The following is a 25,088-nucleotide window of genomic DNA, read 5'->3' as shown; positions in this document are numbered from 1 at the left end:
AGAGGTTTCATTTAATTATTAAATTAGAAATGATATCACAGTGTATATATTCATATATTTGTCCTAAATAATTGTGACTTTTTGGTATCATCTGATTTTTAAATTGAAAGAAACATTAGAGATCATGCTGCCTGATTCTTTTATTTTTATGGATGAGGCAGTTGAGACTCAGAGAAGTTAAATGGCTAGCCCAAGGTTGAAAATTAATCTTCAGTGAGGAAATCACAATTGACAAACTTATACATCTTTAGTATATCATAAACCTTTAAGAACAGTCTTATACCTTTATTACAGCTCCTATTCTATGAAAGGGTGTCTGCTATGCCTAGTTCCCTAGTGTGAAATGCAAGGTTATGAAGTGCAAATTCACTTTAATAGCTCTCATGAGGCAAAAGTCTTAACTTAATCTGTTTTTGAAGACTAACAAGAAATGCAATACATGAATTTGCTAACTGTTCTTTCCTCATTGTAGACATTAGCCAAATTTCAAGCTTTCGTCATTTATATCTCTACATGAGTGAGGGTAAATGGGATGAAAAAGCTCCCTTAAGGCAATTATGTGAAGTCAATTACATTTGCCATTTAAATTCCCCTGGAACAAAAACATGTAAGTGAATTATGGGGAGTTTTCTATACTAATCTCTGCTGGGTGGATGGAATGACCTAGTGGACAGACTATTTTCCATCCCTTCGTCACAACACTCTAAGATGAGACTTTCTTATTCAGTCCAATAAAAAAAAATAATTATTTCCCCTGACTGAGACCCCCTCTCCTTCTTTTCCCTTTGGTTCTTAATCAAATAAATGAATTGTACATTTCTCAGGCCCAGCCCACTGGCAGGGGATAATCCAAAGAATCTTTTGGGAGTGAACTGGGTTTTTTTATTTGTTTTTTATTTTGTTTTTCCTTATGAACTCAGTCCATCTATCACTGGAATGGCCTGTGATCCCCCACCTCCATGACCCCCAAACCAATAGGGATGTATCAATAAAGTTATAACAGGGATTCCAGAACCCATTTCTTTTCCTGGAATCAGACAGTACCCCTCCTATTCCATACAAGGTCCAAGGATAGTCTAAACTCTGGAAAGGGTGTGTCCACCCCCAGGCTGAAATCTCAAGAGGATTTTGGTGTCCTTGAGATAACTGAACAGCTTCTTGTTTTTATGAGAGAACCCTAAATACCAGTCTTTCCTGTTTGAACAAAGAGGAATGCAATAGTTCAGGAAGCAAAGCTCATATTACCCAATTGCAGAGAGCAAGCAGCCAAAGACTGGGGAATTTACATTTAGTTCCAAATAAAACTATATGGAAAAACTAAAATGGCTTGAGGACTCCAAAGTCATAGGAACTTTGGTTACATTGTTAGGCTACAAATATCTGTGTAGCAACCTTTTTTGCCCATTTAGCCTTTGATGCTCATCTATTTTTAATCTAAGACGAGAATTTTTTAAAAACAGAAAAACAGATGAAAAGTAAAGGTTGTGGGATGGAGGGTAACTACCTCTGCCTCTTAAACTTATGTAAACTTAATATGCTATAATCTCTCTGATCCTCAGTTTCATCTGTAAAAGGAGATCACTAGACTAGTTGGTTTCTGAAATCCCTTCTAGCTTTAAATCTATATAATCTTATGTATCCATTCACTTAACTGTCAGCAAGAGTCCCAGATTCTCTCTTATATAGTTCTAGGTTTCAGATCCCCTCTCTAACGTGATTTGATACATTAAGATCTTGAACACTCAGAGGAAAAGTGTATAAATGAATGCTAAGTATTTTTTCCTCTCATTTTTTTTGGCAAGGCAATGGGGTTAAGTAACTTGCCCAAGGTCACACAGCTAGGTAATTATTAAATATCTGAGATCACATTTGACCTCGGGTCCTCCTGACTCCAGGGCCAGTGCTCTATCCACTATGCCACCTAGCTGCCTATCTCTCTCTCTTATTTTCAGCAAAGTTCCCCCATGCTGATCACTAGCAACCTCTACTTCCTTTGCTTCCATTTAATTCCTCTTTACCATATACCCTAGTCTAATGTGTATATTCCATTTGTATCCTAGTTGAAATGTCAACACTAAGAGAAGGGAGGATTCTAATTACCACTCTTTAATTTATAGCTCTCGAACCGGTTGCTGCCTAATTGGTCTCCAGTGTTCAAATTCTAGTTGGAAAATATGTGATGAGTCGGTGGGGGTGGGGGTGGGGGGGAAGGGGGCTTGCAGCAGGCATGTGCAGCTCAGGACAAGGAAGCTATGCCCAGACCTTCTGTTTCTACCCTTCTTGACTCATCCTCATATCCTCTCCCCCCTCCGCCCCCCACCAAGCTGAGAGTTTATATATTTTGGAAATCAATTTGAGTTCTAGTGAAATGTACCTTTTTATCCTGTCTCTGGCTTGTCCCATTGTACAAATCAGGAAGGATCCAGAAGATATTTGTACCAGTCACTAGAATTCTAAAGGCCAATTTCATCCAACTCACTAAGATTGCCCCCCTGGGAGGAGGGGAGTGGACAACAATCAGAGGAATGAAGGGAAGGAGTAAAGTTTTAATGAAACTCTTTGGGAATCTGTCTGACTCTTCCATTTCTGAGATCAGATCCACTGTTCTGATTTCTCTTTCTAATAAGAAGCTAGCTTTTCTTGGACTCTGAAATCAATTCGTTTGCCTGGGGCAAAGATGGTATCAAAAGTCTTATTGACATGTATTACTTATGCTGCTTAATTAAATCCTCTGTCAATTCTTCTCCCTATCTCTTATCCTTACCTCCTACATGTTATGTTATTTCAGGAAATTTTTTAAAACAAAAGGTCTAATAATTACCAAATTCAAGGAAAATACGAATCTGAAGAAGTAAATGCAGTGGGGAAATATAATGCAAAAAACTCTACTTGGGATGATATTCCTCTGCCTTATCATTAAGCTGGTTGAGTGTATAGGAACAAGATGGAAAATCCATACACTCTTCTAACTCTTCCTAAATTATGTCATCATATTGTGAATTCATTTTAACATTTAAATATTAAAGATATTATATTTAGGAACACAATACCCTTCATGTTAAAAATGTATTCTATAACTATTGTGCTAAAAGAAATGATGAGCAGGATGATTTCAGAAAACCTAGGAAGACTTTCATGAAATGATACTGAGTGAAGTGAACAGAACCAAGATGGACACATTAACAGCACTGTGCTATGATCAACTATGATAGACTTAGTTCTTCTCAGCAATACAATGATCCAAGACAATTCCAAGACTCACGATGGAAAAATGTTATCCACATCCAGAGAAAGAACTATGAAGCCTGAATGCAGATAGAACCATTTTATTTTCACTTTGTTGTTTTTTCTTTCTTGTGTTTTTTTTTCCTTTTGTTCTGATTCTTCTTTCACAACATGACAAATGTAGAAATATCATTAATGTAATCATACATCAGATTGCTGGCTGTCTTGGGAAGGGAGGAGGGGGGAAGAAAAAAATGGAACTCATAATCTTATAAAAGTGATTGTTGAAAACTATATGTGGAATTAGAAAAACAAAATACTATTAAGTGAAAGAGAACATATTCTACAAAAAAATTCTAAAAATAAAATGCAATTTTTCTTTGTTTTTGCTCCTGTTTATCAATATCTTTGCAACTGTCACTATCAATTAGAATGAATGTTTGAAAGTTGACTGAACCTTAAGACTTTTTTAGTCTTAGTTCTAGTCTTTCTATCTCAGAATTTTTTAGGACTCCTTATTAATTCCTTTCTTTCAGATTCTTTCTTCCCTGTTTTCTTGACCCTTGTCTCTTAGTTCCTTCACTTTCCTTGCTTTCTTCCTGCATATCAGCCCTTATCTGCCTCCTCAGTTGACACTGACTTCATTAGGATTCCTAGACATACAAGACAAACACTACATTCAAGACCACTCCAACATCTATCCCCAGATGGCAGGGCTGTTGTCTAACAAGTGTGGCTCTTAAAGGCCGCAGCCCAGCAGCAACAGCTGTGGGTTCATATGCATTCCAAACCTGCCTAGCTAGAGGAAAATCACTCCTCCTGGTCCTCTCCAGCATGAGTCCACTTGAACACCTCTCTATCAGAGGAAGGAAAAAGAAAAGAAAGCCTTCCCCCAAGATGGTGAAGTTCCTTGTGATAGAATTGGCTTGCAGTCATAAATATTTTAAGATTGGAGAAAGACTCTTTAAGATTGAGAAGGCTGTAAGATAAAAGATGTTATCTTGTCTGAGTTCAAACATTCCAGAGCAACAGAGCTGCTAGTACCCCCCCCCCACTTCATCCCCCAGGGTTTCTCAAAATGCCTGTGCTGGGTACGTGATAGATAGCAGTAATAGAACTCAATCCCACAAAGCTGGGACCAGGGAGTTGGGATCTTGCTTTTTATAAATCTAATTACATATTGAATACCTTGAGGCTTGAAGAAGTGTCTTGTGTCACCAAACAGGTTGCTTGAACTACAGGTGTGGAAATTTATGTTCTGAATAATAAACCAGATATGGAGTGGAAGAAGAGAATAGTACAAGAGAGGTGAGTCTGTAACTATGAGATTCCTGGGGATTTGGATTGCTAGACTTTTTCACCTTGCATCTGGGTGGTAGGGTGGGATCTGGGGGGCAAAGATTGAGGTTGTTAGAGAAGAGTAGGTATAGTTGTGAGAATCTGAATCTCTTGGTCTCCGAAGTTCTATTTCCCTTTTCTCAAAATTAAGAACCACAGACCAAGGACCACAGATCTATTCATAACCTTCCAAACCCCAGATTTCAGAAGAGTTTAAAGTATATTTGACCCTGAATTTCCTTAGGGAGGCACCATACCATAAAAAGATCTTTGGGTATAGGTATATGTGAGTGCTTTTCTGTGCTATCATTGTGGATCTGCTACAGAATTTAAATTAAAAAAAAAAGAATAATTTTTCCCCTCTTAATCACCACTTATGGGGGGTAGAGGGTGAATAAAAAAAGGAGAAAAATCCAATGCAGAAATTAATTTTCCTATTGAGAAATTTTGAAGAGCCATTTAAAAAAATTCAAATGGAGATCATATTCACAATTTAGATAATAGTTTGTTGTGTGTTTTTCCCCTTGAAGAAAAATTGACTTCTATATTATCTCAGTTATTAATTTTAGCCATAATTTTTGCTAAAGGAAAAATTTTTATTTACTTTTTGTAATTACATTTCACTAGGTATGCTGTAAGGCTCTTAGTTTTGGAGTCAGAATACCTGAGTTTAAATCCTAAACTTTCTACTTACTCACTATGGGATACTAGAAAAGTCATGTATCTCTCAGAATGCCTTATGGGTAAAATGAGGCTATTAGATTATGTGAGTTCCAAGATTCCTTTTAGCTCTAATAGTCCATGAGTTAAATATTTTTCAGTCTTGTGCCTTTCTCTCCCCTCCTCCCAGTTTTTCCCTGTCTTGATTTCCTGCTTTCAGAGAGGAGTATAACATTGGTCAAGGCAGATACAGGAAACTAACTAAAGTTCTCAGATGGTTTTTGATCCTAATCTCAGAAAGATTGAAGTGGGGGTTATGAGTGGGAGGTTGATTGGGTTTATGGAGCCAGTCTATCCTCTCTCTCTCTTAAGAGCTTTAGATTAGGACAACCATTTTATGAAAAGGAGCCTTAAAGATCCATCTGCTCCAATATTTTCACTAGATAGATAGAAATTAGATGAATATATTGACAATTTATTAGGCATCTACTGTGTGTCTGTCATTGTGCTAAACCCAGTGATTCAAATACCATTTAGATAGTCACTGCCAGCAAAGGGTTTATCTTCTAAAGGAAAAGAAAAAGAGGAGCTGGAAGGAGACCTGGTTGGAGATATCAGAGAACCAGTATAGACTATAGGAACTGAGTAAGATAAGGTTGAAGCTGGCCTTTCAAAGCCCAGGAGGTTTCCAGGAGTAAGGTCCACTTTTTGGGTAGAGAAGAATCAGAAATGACCCAAGTAGAATCTAATAGAAAGGGCAAAGTTGGAGATGCCCAGAAGTGAAATGAGAATTCTGAGGTCCCAAATGTTAAAGTCCTACCCAGTCTATATAACTATGTAGAGCCAGAGCAGGGAACCCAGGTATGCTGCCTCCAATCATGTTGCTTCCTACTTGAATTTGACCCAAGTCAGCAGGGCTGGGTGGAAATTTTTACCCATGCAACAGCTGTGTGAAATGAGTTGGTGGGTGAAGATACACTTTGGTTGGCAGGTGGCCACATCCCAAAGGCTCACCATGGCAATCCAGGGAGCTTATTCCCAAGTCCTTTAAAAGCATTTCAGCAAAATGGTAACACAGGAAATAATCTTTGGGGAAGCAGTTGTGGCCAAGTTTCTGTACTTTCCCTCCTGATGGCTTGATGGCTTAGTCTATAGCGTGAAAGGGTATGTGAACTACTTGAGAGTTAATTTACTCCTGTAGCTCATGCCCCAAAGTTGAAAAATCCCAGATCTCCTCCATCCTCCTTTGCATGATTTCCCATGCAAAGATCTGGGAGGGAAAAGGGAGGGAGAGTTGGGGTAGAGTGACTGTATGTCAAAGAAATAGGAGGAGGAAACAACTAATGCTGCTGATTAGCCCTCAGCAGGTGGCCTATATCTAATCAGTGATGAAACAGAGCAAAAGTGGGCATCTCTCCTGACTGCGGATGGAAGTGGGGTTCTGTGTCCTCGCTAGGAAGTCAGAAGTTTATGAGTTACACTTCCTTAGCCCAAAACACACACACACACACACACACACCCCAAGGAAATAAAGGGTAAGAGGGGCAGAGATTATATCAGATCAGAAAAAGGAACCTGAGATATAACCAAGTGAAGTGTTTTACCAAAAGACACACTTCAAAAACCTGGGCCCTAGAAGGGTGGAATCACATAGCTATACTTAAATTCTGAATCTCAGTTTCCTGACATAGATATATATATATATATATATATATATATATATATATATATATATATATATATATATAATGAAATATTAGACTAAGATCACCATATTTAGAGCTAGAAGGACCTATAGGGATGGTGCAGTCCAATCCCCCCCTCTTACAAAGGATCAAAAGGAAAGCAACTTCCCCAAGCACAGAAAAGCTGAATCACAGTCTTAGTTCTAGAGGAGATCTCTAGAATCATACTGTCAACACATTCCTGAATCAGTATCTGCTCTACAAAATTACCTATCCATGATCCTCTAACTTTTATTTGAAGACCTCCAGTGCTGCCTTAAGCATATGGTTCAACTTTCTGCAAACTTCTAAATTGATTCTAATTCTTCTTCTTAGTCCAGAAAAATAAATACAATTCATTTTCTACATAGTAGTCTTTCTAATACTTAAGAGTAGTTTTGTTCCCCTAAGTCTTCTACCCAGGATAAATATTCTCATTTCCTTCAACTGTTCCTCAGTAAGCAGATCAACCCACTAAGGAAGAAAAAAAATCACTTGAACACATATTAAATTTCAAATCTATTGTTCTTACCATAATACCATGTTGCCTTCCTAAATAATCACAACGTTTTCTCACAATTCTATGATTCTGTAAGTCTATTTAACAAATAACTTGAAGAAATCTGGTAATTCATTTGGAGGATTAGAGGAGTCCTAACATCCTTTCAATATAAATACATAGAATCTGACTCCTGTCTCTGGATAGGCCACATTCACCATTACAAATTAGAGACTGAAAGGGCTGTAAAGCAAGCTATTTACAAGGGCCTTAGAGAAGTGTAAAACAGGCATAGAACCAGGACCATAGGCCTCATCTTCCTCTTTGAAGTGCAGCAAGCTGCTGATTAAACTACTTTAACCAGAAAATAGTTGGTTTCTTTGCCAAGCAAAAAGAAATGGCAGCCAAGGGTAACACCAGTTTATACTATAAACCCATTTGTAAAATTTTACAGGGGAAAATGGTGAAAGGTTATGGGTAGTAGTATGCCATAAAACAATGAGAAGCAGTGGAGGAAAAAAGCTTGGCAAAAGATATGAGAAAACCAGAATATCCTGGGAACATTTAAAGATGAAACTAGAAAGATGACAGTCAAAAAGCGGGAGAGAACAAGAACTAAACAAATTCTATTATTAAGGACAGTGGACCTATCACACTTTCACTCTATCATCACAGTACCATACATACTCCATGAAGAAGTAGAAATGATGCTAAAGGGGATAAAAATAGAGGTTAAGCCTAAATAAAATATACAGAAGAGAATCCGTTAGAGCCAACACAGTTTTAAGTTGAAAGACTGAAGTTTTCCAGATACTTGAGGGAAAAAATTAGAGGTGTTGTTACTACAAAAAAAAGAAACTGGGAAATAAGCAATAGATACAAACTCACATGAATAGCCTCCCATCTATACAAACATTTTATGAGTATGAAAATAATCTATCCACATATTGAGGAAGACCTTGATGGAATTATGAGAAGAAAAAAATGAGGAACAGACAGTATTTTACAAGTAGTATTCTAAAGCAAGACAACATCTTTCTAGTAACACATTTCACTAAAATATGCAAAGAATACAAGAGACTACTACAATTACTGTTAAACAAAAGACCACCTTAAAGACTCTTCTCCGGGAAAATGTTCCATAGGCATATGTTAAAATTATTTAGATTCTCCAAAAGATACAATAGAAATTATTTGTTGGATGACATTCTGATTATAAATTTTAAGGAAGACTGAAAAAAGGGAGCAAGCCATATGCTCTCAAAAGGAATTTTCTGCTATCATTTATTGCATCTAAAGTCCAAATGGAAGAGGAATTTTCTATAAGTGGTGAGGGTCTTCACATACTCTCTTTGCAGGTGATGTTAGGTTAATATCATCAAACCCTGAAACATTGCAAAGCTTCCTAAATGAGATTTATAATCATTCAAGGCTTAAACCTAACTAGACATAGAGGAAATGACAAGTAGAAAGAATGACATGTCCTGATTGTGAAATGCAGTTGTATAGATTGTCTATATTTTGGGCTGATGGCAGAGATGGAAAATATAGGAAACACAGAATTAAATAAGTGTAGAAAGGTGCATTGGGTTAGATTTGAATCTCTGGACTTTGCTTTAAGTGACTGCAAGTCTCCATCCCAAATAAAAGACTATATTTTTTTTTATGTTTTTGCAAGGCAAATGGGGTTAAGTGGCTTGCCCAAGGCCACACAGCTAGGTAATTATTAAGTGTCTGAGACCAGATTCGAACCCAGGTACTCCTGACTCCAGGGCCGGTGCTTTATCCACTATGCCACCTAGCCGCCCCAAGACTATATTTTTAATGCCAATTTGTTAAGTGGTGCTATATATTTGCAGAGCATAGATGGTAACTGTTGCTCTCCAAGTCACACTCCAGACTTAGTCTACCTAGTCAAGGAACCACTCCATCCCTGGAATTCAGACATGGAATTACCCTCTAGCCCTGTACCTCTTCCTTTGTATAGTTCCTCCAAGAACCTCCATTTAAACAAGGTGTTCAAGCCAGCCATGTCTTTACTCTTCTCAAGTCTTTACTCCAAATTCTCTCTATTATGTCCCTTTGCTTGACATTTTCATGTTACTCCCACCATAGAGCTTTCATTTTTATCTTCCTCAATTAGAGCTCCTTGACAGTAACAATTGTCTTTCTTTTTCTCTGTAGTTGTACCCACAGCACTTAGCATAGGGACTAGCATATAGGAAACATTTTTTAAAATTTATTTATTTTCATCCATTTGTATGTGCATATTTCAAAGTTACAAAGTTTCTTTTCAGCCTCCCTCCCCACCCCCTTCCCCCTCAGTTGGGAACAGTCACGTTAGCATTTTACATACATATTTTGTTAAATATATTTACAAATTAGTTTGCCATGAGGAATTAAGATTAAGGGAAAGAGATACATAAGAGATAATTTTTGTAAAGGGTTCATCTGATTCGTAGGGTGTATTTTTTTCCTTTGTTTTCTTTTGTTTTGTTTTTCTTCCTCTAGTTGGGGATAATATTGTTTCCATCAAGGTTGTTCATCTCATAATGTTGATGTGTAAATTGTTCTCTTGGCTCTACTCCTTTCACTCAGCATCAGATCCCATAAGCCATTCCATTCTTTTCTAGAGTCCCAATATTTATTGTTTCTTATAGAACAATGATATTCCAGGGGTGGCTAGGTGGTGCAGTGGATAAAGCACCGGCCCTGGAGTCAGGAGTACCTGGGTTCGAATCTGGTCTCAGACACTTCATAATTACCTAGTTGTGTGGCCTTGGTCAAGGCACTTAACCCCATTTGCCTTGCAAAAAAAAAAAGAGCCAATGATATTCCATAGTATTTATGTACCATAACTTGTTTAGCCATTCCTCAATTAAAGGGCCTCCCCTAAATTTCCAGTTCTTTGCCACTACAAAAAGAGCTGCTATGAATATTTTGGAACACGAAGGACTTCACCCATTTTTTACAATTCCCCAATTTTTACAATTTATTCTGGATATTGTCAGAATGGGAATTGCTGAGTCAAAGGGTTTTTTTGCTCTTTGGGCAATAGTTCCATATTGAAATTTTGGATCTGTTCATAACTCCAACCGCAATGTATCAATGTCCCAATCCTCTCACAACCTCTCCAACATTGATTATCTTCCCTTTTTCTCATCTGAGCTAACCTGATAGGTGTGAGATGATACCTCATTGTTGTTTTAATCTGCATTTCTCTAATCAATAGTGATTTGGAGCATTTTTTCATATGCTCATATATAGCTTTAATTTCTTCATTTGAAAACTGTCTGTTCATATCTTTTGACCTTTATCAATTAGGGAATGACTTGTGACCTTATAAATTTGACACATTTCTCTATATATTTTAGAAATGAGACCTTTATCAGAACTTCTGGTTGTGAAGATTGTTTCCCAACTTTGTGCTTTTCTTCTAATTTTGGTAGCATTGATTTTATTCATGCAAAACCTTTTTAATTTAATATAGTCAAAATCACTCATTTTGCAGTTTATAATCTGCTCTTAATTCTTGATCATAAATTTATCACTTTTCTATAGATCAGGTAGATAGAATATATTTTGGTTTATTAATTTATCTATGGTATTGCTCTTCATGTCTAAATCCTGTACCCATTTTGATCTTATTTTGGTATAGGGTGTGAGATGTGGATCTATGCCTAATTTTTGCCATAATATTTTCCAGTTTTGCCAGCAATATTTGTCAAATAGTGAGTTCTTATCCCAGAAACTGATGTCTTTGGGCTTGCCAAATAGTAAATTTTTGTTCTCATTTGCTGCAGTTTCTTTTGAACCTACCCTAATCCACTGATCCATTACTCTATTTTTTAACCAGTATCAAGCAATTTTGATGATTATTGCTTTATAGTATACTTTTAGATGTGGTAGAGCTAGGCCACCTTCAATTACATTTTTTTTCATCAGTTTCCTTGCTATTTTTGCCCTTTTGCTGCTCCAGATGAATTTTGTTACTATTTTTTCTAGCTCAATTAAAGTAATTATTTCATAGTTTGATTGGTATGGCACAGATAAGTAATTTAATTTGGATAGAATTGTCATTTTTATTATATTAGCTCTACCTAACCATGATCGTTTGAAATTTTTCCAATTAATTAGATCTCACTTTATTTGAGGAGAGCTTTATAATAATGTTCATACAGTTTCTGGGTTTATCTTGGGAGATAGATTCCCAGGTATTTAATGTTATCTACAGTTATTTTAAATGGAATTTATCTTTCTAAATCTTGTTCTTGGGCTTTGTTGTTCATATATAGAAATGCTAATGATTTATGTGAGTTTATTTATATCCTGCTACTTTGCTGAATTTATTAATTGTATAACATCATATCATCTGCAAAGAGTGAAAGTTTTGCTTCCTCATTGCCAATTCTGTTTCCTTCAATTTCTTTTTCTTCTCTTATTGCTGCTGCTAGCATTTCTAATACTATATTGAATAGTAATGGTGATAATGGGCAGCCTTGTTTCACCCCTGATTTATTGGAAATGCTCTGAGCTTATTCACATTAATTACAATAATTTTTGGTGGTTTTCATAGATACTATTTATTATTTTAAAGAAAATTCCATTTATTCCTAAACTTTCTAGTGTTTTTAATAAGAATGGATGTTGTATTTTATCAAAGGCTTTTTCAGCATCTACTGAAATAATTGTATGATTTCTGTTGGTTTTACTATTGATATGTTTAATTATGTTGAGTGCTTTCCTAATGTTGAGCCACACCTGCCTGCCTGGTATAAATACAACTTGATCATGGTGTAATATCCTTGTAATAACTTGTTGTAGTCTCATTGCTAAAATTTTATTTAATATTTTTTCATCAATATTCATTAGGGAGATTGGTCTATAATTTTTTTTGTTTTGGTTCTTCATGGTTTAAGTATCAGCACCATGTCAGTGTTATAAAAAGAATTTGGAAGAACTCCTCCTATTTTTTAAAATAGTTTATTTAGAAGAGGAATTGATTGTTCCTTAAATGTTTGGTAGAATTCACTTCTAATCCATCTGGACCTGGAGACTTTTTCTTAGAGAGTTTATTGATGACTTCTTCAATTTCTTTTTTTCAGAAATACAGTTATTTAAGTAATTTAATTCCTCTTCTGTTAATCTGAGCCGGTTGAATTTTTGTAAATATTCATCCATTTCACTCAAGCTGTCCAATTTACTGGCATGTAGTTCAGAAAAGTAGTTCTGAATTATCTCTTTAATTTCCTTCTCATTGGTGGTTAGTTCCCCCTTTTCATTTTTGATACTGGTAATTTGGTTATCTTTCCTTTTTTTTTTTGAATCAGATTAACCAGAGATTTGTCTATTCTACTGGCTTTTTCATAAAGCCAACTCTTAATTTTATGTAGGAGATAAATGGTTTTCTTGTTTTCCATTTTATTAATTTCTCCCTTGATTTTCAGAATTTCTAAATTGTATTTAATTGAGTTTAATTTATCCTTTCTAGCTTTTTTTAGTTGCATACCCATTCATTGATCTCCTCTTTCTCTATTTTATTCATATAGACAGTTAGAGATATAAAGTTTCCCCTCAACAACTATCTTGGCTGCATCCCATAAATTTTGGTATGATGTCTCATTATTATCATTTTTTTGGATATAATCATTGATTATTTCTATTATTCTCTGTTTGATCCACCCATTATTTAAGATAAAGTTAATTAATTTCCAATTAGTTCTTGGTTTATCTTTCCCTGACCCTTTATTACATATAATTTTGATTACATCATGGTCTAAGAAGTATGTATTTATTATTTCTGCTTTTCTACATTTGATTTTAAGATTTTTGTGCCCTGGTATATGGTCAATTTTGGTGAAGGTGCCATGTACTGCCAAGAAAGGGGTATATTCTTTTCTATCCCCAATAAATTTTCTCCAGAGGTCTATCATATATAAGTTTTCTAAGATTTCATTCACCTTCTTAACTCCCTTCTTGTTTATTTTGTTAGATTTATCTAGTTCTGAGAGACAGATTGAGGTCTCCCATTATTAAAGTTTTATTGTCTATTTCTCCTTGCAATTCAGCTTTTCCTCTTGGAATCTGCATGCTATACACCACTAGATGCATACATGTTTAATAATGATATAGTTTCATTTCCAATTTAAGAAGATGTAGTTTCCTTCTTTATCCCATTCAATGAGATTGATTTTTGCTTTTACTTTGTCTGAGATTAGGATTGCAAACCCAGATTTTTTTTATTTCTTCTAAGGCATAATATATTTTTCTCCAACTTTTTACCTTTGCCCTATGTATATCTCTCTACTTCAAATGTGTTTTTTGTAAACAACATATTGTAGGATTCTGATTTTTAATCCATTTTATCTGTTTCCATTTTATGGGACAGTTATCCCATTCACATTTACAGTTAAGATTACTAATTCTTTATTTCGCTCCATTCTATCTTTCTCCATTTATATTTATCTCTTTTGCATTCTCTTATTCCTCCTCACAAAAATATATTACCCTTCCCCTTTGATTTTTCTTTTAAAAATTTAACTTTCAGTTTTTCACTTATACCTTCCTTTCCATTTTATCAGTCCCTTCTTCCCTTATCTTTCCTTGTTCCCAGTCTCCCCCTTCCCTGTAGATTAAGTTAGCTTTTTAAACCCAAGTGGGAATGTATCTTATTTCCTCACTGGGCTAAATCTATTGAACAGAATATATTCAGTATCCACATTCTCCCTTCTTTCCCTGTAAAATTATAAATCTTTATGCCTCTTCCTTTGGTGCTCTAATATTATTAATTGGGTATCATCAATAACAGTTTGGTTATTTGATTGCTTGATAAACTCCTATTGTTATCAAGATATCATCACAGATTGTTTACTTGATTGCTTGGTAAGCAACATTGACTCAAATTGCAACAAATTATAATTATAATTATTTTTTATCTTACCCCCCTTTCAAGTACCTTTCAAGTACACACAACCCTCCTCACAAGCCAGAGTATCATCCAAAGCCATATCATTTCTTGAACTATTTGTGTCCCTCCCCCAGGCCTATTCTCTTTCATACTTTACCTCCCCCCACACCCCACCCAAGGTACTTAACACCTTGTTAAAGTGTTGAGTTCCCCTGTCCACCAGGGAATTAATTTAGCTCAAGAGAGGAAAGAAACATGTGTTTACTTGGGTGGGGATACTAGACTGACAACCAGCAGAGCAATTTATTGATAGAATCAAACATTTCTTTAATAGCAGAAAACCATAAAATTAGCATACAGGATTAAACAATGATATTTCTCTAACTTGGGTAGGATGTAACCTGGCAGGATGTAACCCAGGTCAAGAAGTTCAGGAACAGGGCTATCAACAAGTGAGGCCATGAATGAGGCAGTTGTATTATCAAATCAGAGTTATGTGGAAAGCCTCCTGCACAAGGATCACCAGAGCCTGGGTCTTTTAGTCATAACTGACTTTCTAACCCAAACTTGTTGAAGTGGCTCTCAACACTTCCACCTTTTCTGTTTACACAACAAACTCACAGTTGCCCAAACTGATGCTCAACCTAAGTTACATGATTCAGAATTCTATTGATAGCATATATAGTAGCTTTGGTTACAGAAAAAAATATTTTAATTAAACTTGGAAAACAGCAAAGTAGAAACATCAAGAGAATCAATATAAGAAATAATTGTATAATACTCTGGTCCAATGCCTGAAGAGGGTGGGATATTGGAACCATTTAATTATCTTATCAGCCATCTTTTCAGGTATCAAGTCTCACTAGGAGGCTTCTTGGATGTCTTTAGCCAACTTATTCAAATCATCAATACCAAAAGATATAGTAGAATTCCCAAACAACCCATTAAGGTGATTCCTAACCATTTTCCATTCCCTTTGATACTCCAGGCTAGTCACACGAATTTGCATGTAGCCATACTCACAACTAAGTATCTATCTAAATTCTGCCATATCCAATAGAAACTACTGTCTTCTTCAAACCCTCTAACATTTGCAAAAACTGCTTATCAATATCTTGACTGTTTTTGGAAGCCCCATTTTTATTAAGTTCTTCTAAATAATGTGCTTGAACTATTTCATTTTGTACATTAGATATAAACAGGACATGTGATAGAGATGAGGCTATAACAGATACAAGCATAATATAACTCCAACTATAAAACAACTAATGCATCTCTTAAACCTTCCAGATGGGACGTTCTCCTGTCATTGAATTAATTCACCAGAAACATGATCAATAGTACTGGATTTGTACCATCCTTTGGTTTTTAACATTTTGAATGTGAAACCCACACTCTTATGTAGAGCAAAGATAGTTTTTAAAATGAGAGGCAAACAACAAATGATCAATCTCATAATTACAACAAAGCTGAAAACAGAAATAATGACATGTAACCATGTACCAATTACATGTGGAGAAGACAACCAAATCATACAATTTCTTTTTCAATCTAAAGTTTCTTCCTTAGTACAATTCTTCATTACAAAAGTTTGTATTGCATTAATCAACTGATAAAAATTTTCATAAAGTCTTCTTCTGAGCCTTTAATGCTCTGGTAACATTTTCTGACAATTTTTGAGTATATTTTGCTTCCATCTTTTCCTTATTCATAACTTCTTTACATACACATGTGCAAATAATACAATTGAGTTAATATTATTTCCCCTCTTTTTTTCAGTAATGATCATAAATTCCTCTATATGGGGTATGATGCTATTTAAGCCAGAAAAATTATACCTAACTTCTCAGCATCTCTTCTTTGATATTTCCAATAGTAACTTTGTTATATCCCAAATAATTTTCAGCTTCCCTCATCAAAACAAGTTCATTCATACTTTTCTCTCCATAATATGGTTTGGAATATAAGCCCATTCCTCAGTTCCTATGCAGGCCCCAAATTGTTCATGACTAATATAAGCATCACAAGTTGTCCTATAAGTCTATGTTATGCTTTACTTTTTGCGTGGTCTGTCCTTCCTTCTCCTCTTATGCTTTCGTTTCCATTTTCTTAAGTGTAAATTATTCATTTTCTGTATTACTTGATCATCTAGTCTGCATAATCTGATATTTCTTTCTGACATACAGACAGTTTCTTCATCTGTGGACAAAACAAAAGCATAACCTCGACCCCAGGTTAGTAACTGATGAAGTCCTTTCCAATGTCCATCTTTTGTATCCTTCCACAGTACTCTATGAGTACTATTAGGGGTATTTATTATGTTATCTATGGTAATTTTATAACCAAAGTGTTTTTCAGTGACAGTTTTATTCTTATCTAAAATCAAATAATTGACAAATATGGCATGCCCAGTATCTGCTCCCCCACAGTCCCCATTTTCTGTTTATGTAGGAACATTTTTAACAACCTATTCTTCCTCTCAACTATAGGCTTGACCTGTGGGATTATAAATCATGCCTTAATATGTTTTATATTGTAATATAGACATAATGGTTTAAATGCCATAGAAGTATATCCAGGGCCATTATCTATTTTTATAGATGTTGGTATCCCTGCAAAACAATGGAATAAATGATCAATCACACCTTGAGTAGCCTCTGAAATTTGTGCTGTTGCCTTTGTATATGAACTAAATGTATCTACAGTAACACGAATAAATTTCATTTTTCCAAAATTTCATTTTCCAAAAATAATGTCACATCTATCTGCCATAACTCATTAGGAGTCTAGCCTCTATAATTCTTATAATAATTTGGAGGGGTAGGTAAATACCCCTTTGTGGACAGGATTTTACTATATTCCTAGCTTGTTCTCTGATGATTTTAAATTCTTTCCTTAGTAAAGAGACATTCTTATGAAATTTTTTTGTGAGACAGTTTAGCATACACTTCCACTAAGCTTATAAGGAGTGGAAGTATTAATTGATCAATCCTATGATTACATATATATATATATATATATATATATATATATATATATATATATATGTGTGTGTGTGTATATACACATAAATATATACATACATATATATATATATATATATATATATATATATATATATATATATATATATATATAATATATATATATATATATATATATATATATATATATGTAGGTCCAGGCAATCCAGGGTGGGAATTTGTGTTCAATAAAAAAGGAATTATATTATTTCTAATAACATCTAGTAATTATTTAAAGAACTGATATAATACTACATCAGTGCTATGATTAATAAAGGTTGTTTCTATGCTTCTGATGACATGATAATCATAGTTACTATCTGTAAAATTGTTCAGGAGTTGTGGCCATTCTCTTACTACCAATAATATAGCATATAATTTCTTTTCTATTATTGCATATATGCTTGGACCTACAGGTTTAGAATAAGGTTTATCACATTGTTTAAAAATTTCAGGTAACCCAGAGGGTCATAACTTCTGATATTTTCCCTCATTATCTCTACAAAGTAATCAATCATTAACTCTAGGTTTGGATATTATTACACTAAAATTGCTTTCACAGAAAAAAATAGATCACATAACTTTTTCAACATTTTGTTCATCAGCAAGTTATCTAACTATGGGTTACATAATTTTCAATATCCAAATCATCTTTCAAAGTCCCTGACATATACTCAATACTACTGGAAAAAATTGCAGTTAAAGTATACTTCCCATTCTCTTATACATTCTTCTTCTGAGTTTAACATTTTACTTCTTTAAAATTGAACATTTAACTCTCAACTTACATGAAACATAAGATCTCCAGGTTGACATCTCATTCTCTTAAAGCAAAGCAAATAAAAGTTCTCTGAAAATTAACCTTAAAACTGAATATCTTTCACACGCAAATTTCTTTCACATCTCTGTATTATAAGCTTATTTTCCTTTTATACCAAATACACTCCTATTTTCAAAAAGAAAATAAGATTCTCTATGAATTTAGTTTTAAATATATATTAATTTACAAAAAAAACAAATGTAAATTTTTTGCCAAAGGCAGTGTTACAAGATACATATATAATATCTAATATGTGTAATTCATAAACATGAGATGGAAAAACAAAACTTTTCACAAACTCACTGGGCCAAAAAAGACCTTGAGAGATATAATCTGTTGGCAAGGTATTCTCTAATTTTCTTATGACAAATCTTTACGAATGTGAAAGATAACACTGTAATTCCTATTTTATTATTGTAACACAATTTTAAATTTAAAAAATTGTTTAAATTTGTTTTATACAAAGTTTAATAATTATACATAACACATTTTCAATTTAAAGTATATTCCCTTTACTCCCTAAAACTTCGCATTAAAAAAATTAACTTCAGATATTTCTAAAAATGTTTATGATTATAAGATTTTCTTAATAGTTCTCTTAATAATCTTATAAATTACAAAACTCATATTCAAAATTACCTTAAATCATTTTCCTTTTCAAAATATAAAATTTTGCAAATTCTTCTTATCTGTATTAGTGCTATTCTAATTTCTCAATATTCTAACTTAATAAGAGTTTTCTATCCTCACTGACAAAATAATGTTCTGGGAATTGGAGATTCCCCACATTTGAGATATCAAAGTAGTATGTACTAATTCTTTACCTATACTGTTTATCATTCCTCAGTCACCCCAAGGTTTTAGAAATACATTAACTATACCCCCCCCCATTTTAGCAATTATAAAGCCTGTTTAAGAGCACAGAACTCTGTGCTGACAAAGGTTTTGGCAGAGTCCCAGCCTCTATCAAGGCCATTCTGACCCTATTTTAGCATTTCCATGAGTTCTTTCTCCTCCTATAACTCTGCATAAGACAAAAAATATTATAACCAAAAAAAAAATCAGTATTTTTTTTTTACAAACCCCTTAATTCAGTTACACGTATTTTCAGAAAGCTTTGTACAGAGGATTAACACATATTAGAGAAGTAGCCACTTTAAAGTAACAGTTGACATTTACCTAGTGATTGCTTTCATATCAAACTTTTCACTTTATGGAGCTTATAACTTTTACAATCAATTCACTGCCAGATATTGCAAAAGTGGTGGTTTAACACAATTTTCAGATTATCCCAACCTCATTTAAATACATGTCTCCATATAGACTTAAAGCTTTCTATACTTTCTTCTCTTACTACATTGATTTGTAGATCACTTTTCAAAGTTTCCCAAATCTATCATCTATTTATACAAAGTCAAACATGCTCACACTTATGTTTTACATGCTTAAACAAACTTCCATACTTCACAAATGGTTCAAAACCCCCAATAGTCTCTATATGCTTTTCCATTATTCCTTGCAACCCTTTTTCTTTATCTAAATCTTTTCATAACCCATTACTCAGACTGAATTATATATTCCCTTAATATACTGTTCCATTATTCTTTTCCATAAACTTTTTGACCAAGATCAGTCAAGAAAAAATAATGTTAGGGACAATTTCAATTTCTACTAGGTCCCTTATAAATATAATTTGCCAAATCAGTAAGTAAAGCTCTGTTAGACAGTCAGATCAGAAAACAAACAACGGAAAATAAGAGAAAATAATAGAATCCCTTCTTTCCAAAAAAAAAAACAAAAACCTGATTTTCAGGAACATCTCCTGTGGAGCCAAACTTGAGTTTTTGGAAAAAGAAAAAGATACAATTTTGAAAAGAGAGAAAGGAAAGAGGATTGACCAATCAGAACATAAACACATGACAACAGGTTTGACCATGCAGAGACAGCTAAGAGCCATCCTTTGCCTGTATTTTAAAACAAACACATATAAAACATAACAAACAGTATCAGAGCACTTTGAACCAGAGGGGGCCCCCCACAGTGCTCTCACACTAGAGAAAATACAGAAAACTCTCCATTTATCACAATTCATTTTTCCATAGAAGGGTATTAATATTTTTAACACTTCTAGATTTTAACAGGTATAACTTCTGAGAAGGCAAACAGTCACTCAAAAATCTCTCAGCCTAACTGGAATATCCCCTGTCCCCCTTCTTCAAATAGAATAATCCAAATAACTTCTTTTTTAAGGGGACAGTCCTAAGTCTTTTCTGGGGTGGGAGGGAAGCTTCTGTTTCTAAATCCTCACTTGGCCCATAATTTTCTGTAATAGCTAACATTATCAGAATCTATGTTGATAAACTCCTGAAGCTATAATGTTACAATACCATTCTGGTAAAAGATTCACTATTTAGTTTCCCCTTGTTTCTTTTATTTATTTATTTTTGACATTACTTAGTACTCAAATTATATACTTTAGAATTAACCTGACTTTCTTGTCTCTTTTCGGATTTACTTCCCCGAAACATTCTCAAATTAAAAATAGCATTTCTTTTTTATGATTCCTTTATATAACATATTTGGCAATAGTCTTTCCTGATTCTTTTAACTCCAAATAAATTTCCTTTTTAACACTTGTTTATCCAAATCTTCATGAAGCAACTCTCTCTCTTTGGCTAGTCCTTTTTCTAAAAATATTATTTCTGCTAAACTTCAAGGTTGAATTTGATAAGCAAATGGAAGTCACAGAGAATGGGGAAAGAGGAGAGAAAACATTCTGGCAGAATCATAGTGAAGAAACAGGGAAGAGAAAAAGTCAATGGCATTTTATCATATTAATGTGCATTTATCTGTTCACACCCTGTTCTCCAATCATGTAGATTCAAAGTACCTTCTAAGCTCAATTCCTCTTTTCTTGGAAACCATGGAGAACATTCATAAATGGTCTATAAAACTTATCAATTTGTTTTTTGATAATTTCTCTTTAGCCAGTTTCTTCAAAATATTTACATCCTGCCCTGGCTTCCTTTAGTTCTATAAAAAGTTCCTTCCCTATTGCACCCTCTGTACCTGCTTGGAAAAAGAAAGTAAAAAGCTGATGCCACTTATTGGCTCCTATCAAGTTGTCCCCTCACCTGAATCAGCCCTACCAGGGGGTTTTCTTCTCCTGAAGGACTCTCTCAGCCTCCAGATGGTTTCAAGTCCCAGTACTTACCCCATGTGAGGGTGCCAAATGTTAAGTTCCCCTTTTCACCATTGGAACTTTAGCTCAGAAGAGAAAATAAACATGGGTACACTCTGGTGGGTATGCTAGTAGGACAACTAGCAGAGTCATTTATTGATAGTATCAAACAGTTCTTTATAGCAGAAAACCACAAAATTAGCATACAGGATAAAACAATGTTTCTCTAACTTGAGTAGAATGTAACCTGGCAGGATGTAACCCAGGTCAAGAAATTCAGGAACAGGGCTATTAACAAGTGAGGCCATAAATGAGGCAGTTGTATTATCAAATCAGAGTCCCATGGAAAGCCTTCAGCTCCAGGGTCACCAGAGCCTAGGTCCTTTAGTCATAACTGACTTTCTAACCCAAACTCCCTTGAGTGGGTTCTCAACAGTTAAGTACTCCAGGGCTTATTTTCTCTCTCACTTTACCCCTCCTCCCCACCCAAAGTACTTAGCACCTTGTTAAGTGAAGTACCTGTTAATTAAAACCCTAATCTAATTAACTGAAGACCTCTAAGTACTGGGAGGTTCTGGAGGTCTCACTGAAAACTTTAGGAATTGATTGTAAGAGGAGACTTATAATATCGCTTGTTGAATTATTGATGAATTCTAAGAAAACAATATAGAATTTACTACATGCTAGGGCAGCTAGCTGGCACAATGTATAGAGTACCAGGACTGAATTCAGGAAAACTCCTGTACCTGAGTTCAAATCTGAACTCAGACATTTATTATCTGTGTCATGTTGAATAAGTCACTTTACTCTGCTTGCCTCATTTTCTTCATCTATAAAATGAGCTGGAGAAGGAAATGGCAAACTATTCCTGTTTCTTTACCAAGGAATGTAATCCCCCCCTAAAAAAAAAAATCCCCCAAATGGGATGACAAGAGTTAGACATGATTGAAAAACAGCTGAACAACTACAAATACTATTTTTCAGGCAGTATTCTGAGCACTTCACAACTATTGTCTCATTTGATTCCCCCCATAACCCTGGGAGATAGATACCAAAGTTCCAAAGAATTAATGTTATGTGGTACCCAAAAGGCAATGGAGAGATGCATGATATGTGTGAGTACATTTTATCATATTGCCAATAGAGAATTTTACTAGAGCAGTGGTATAACATATATTAGCACATATATCAAAAGTTGACAGAGCATTCATTTAGCTAAAGACAGGGAAAACTGATGGATGCCCTTGTGTTCCATTGTTCCCTTTGTAATGTCAAGAAATCCAAAGAAAATTAAAATCTTAGGTAGAACTCTCGGATAAGGATTTATCAGAAAGACTTGGAAAAAGTTTCACACATCAGAGTATGTGGATGTCAATGAAGGAATTATTCATACCATTAAGTTTCACAGTTAGTTCCTACTTACTTAATGGTTACTTAATGGGTCACAATTGTGACAATTAAAAATGTAAGAAAGATATCATTTCTGGGTAATTTAATCATTTTATTAATGAGGTCAGCAGGTGATAAATAAAAGAATGGTCATTTGTCCATCTCTCAGGACAAAAACCCCTAATGGCATTGGGGGTCAAAGTTTATATATGGTAAAGAGATGGTGTCCCCAAGGTATGTCTACTCAATTCTGATTGGTTAGTCAAATGGGTGTTGAGCTATGTTGGAGTACTTGACTCACCTCACCCAAATCTTTGTCAAAGAGACATCAATTTCCACATCACCTATCTTAATAATGAGAATTAATATTCTACACACACACACACACACACACACACACACACACACACACACACACCCCTATGCCCATATCTACCTGAGCAAATGAGCCTAAATACACTCATTAGCCTTGCTTTTACTGTCTGATAAGATCTTAGCCAAATTAAATCTTTGAGAGAGATTTACCACACTGCTTGGTTTCTGGATGAGGAAGTCGAAGGGGGGGGGGCAGGGGGAGGACTTGGTACTAATGCAATGATTTGTTATTAAATTTAAAAGAGAAATTTTAATTTCTAACATAATCCACAATTTCCTAATTTTTACTCCTCCAAGTCCCTTTTCTCCTAGTAATCTAAACTAGTTCATGTAAAGAGAAATTGCCTTTTTGGAAGTTAGACCTTATCTCTATGGTTCATCCTGGAGTTTTCTGGCATAGTTAAAATTTCAGGAAAATAAAGTATTCTTAACAAGTATGTGAAAAAGAAATGAGTTCAGAAAATTTGATTATCATAACCAGGCTGATTCCTGTGCAAAGTTGTGCAAACTGGAATATGTAACATCACAATCACACATTTCACAACTAGCTTGCATACTACCTACACCCTGACAGAAACCCACAGTGCAGAGCCTGTCTGAATTCCCTAAAATGCATTTCCTATGCTTTCATATAGTCTGTCCATTCCACCAGAATTCATTGCTCAACATGGATTTCATATGGTTTGAATATCCTTACCTTTTTAATCTAAGCACCTAGAACCTAACTCCTGCATCTTTCTAGCCTCCAGAAATTTAGAGGTTGAATTGTTTCTAAAGCAAGATAATAATATGATAAATAAATCAATTATTATGTTCAAAACATAGCATGCATCAAACACTGTATTAATATCTAGAAATACAAAAACAAGCAAATTTAAAATTATTCTTAAAAGGTTATAACCGATTTTCAATGAAGAAATGTTTTTATTCTTGGTATGTTCCCTTCTAGAGGTTACTTCTACTTTTACTTTCTCGCTTACTCAGTTTATAGGCTGTTCTGATATTACTGATTTCACTGTGTATTACTTCTTTTATTTTTTCCACATTTGCTCTTACACTTCATAAAGTTATAGTACTGTAATATTCTGTTACATCTTCAACATGATGGATATATGGGTTTTGTTAACTATAAATAGAGCAACCGTCCAGATTGGTCCTTTTTTTGCCTTCTTATAATGTTTGTGGGATAAAACTGGAATTTGGGGTTTTGTCGGTATGATCAGTTTTATAACTCATTGAATATTGCTCTCCACAATGTTTGCAACAGTCAAATTGTACCTAGAATATATGCCCATTCCTATGTCCCTAAAGCCCCACCAGTATTGGGTTTGATCATTTTTTCATCATTTAAATCATGATAAATTACTACATTAAGGTTGTTTTGATTTGAATTTCTCTAATTAGTATAGATTTGATGATTTTTAATGTGGCTACCACTTGCTTCTCCTCATTCAGAAATTGTCTGTCCAAACTCTTTGATCATGCTTCCAATTTAGTCTTATGCATCAGTTCCTTATAGATAATAATATTATTTACTGCATTTATTTTCCCATTTTTATACATTTTAGAGATATTGTTTTTGTTGTATAAAATACTTTTAAAAGCCTTAAAAATTATGAAATAAATGAAAAAAATAACAGCATTGAACCAGAACTAGAGAGAGGGCTACTCTTCCCTGGTGAAATGCAGCAAGTGGCTGATTTAACAATTTTTCCCTCTTTGTGTAAATTTCCTAAACAGTTGACCTAAATGAGTTCTTACCATGATCAGATAGCCTAGGACAACAGAATAATCCTTTTAATAGGATTATAGACTGTGCTAAAGTAGATTCGGAGCTTTTATGCCCTGCATGGTAATACATGCTCTAAGAAATTATCAAAAAGAAAAAAAAAATAAATAAATAACCTGGCAGGTCTCCTCTGTAGTTTATAGCCTCTAAAACAGCTT

Source organism: Macrotis lagotis, chromosome 4, assembly GCF_037893015.1.
Source record: "Macrotis lagotis isolate mMagLag1 chromosome 4, bilby.v1.9.chrom.fasta, whole genome shotgun sequence".
Lineage (NCBI taxonomy): Eukaryota > Metazoa > Chordata > Mammalia > Peramelemorphia > Peramelidae > Macrotis > Macrotis lagotis.
Note: the sequence above shows the minus strand (reverse complement) of the source record.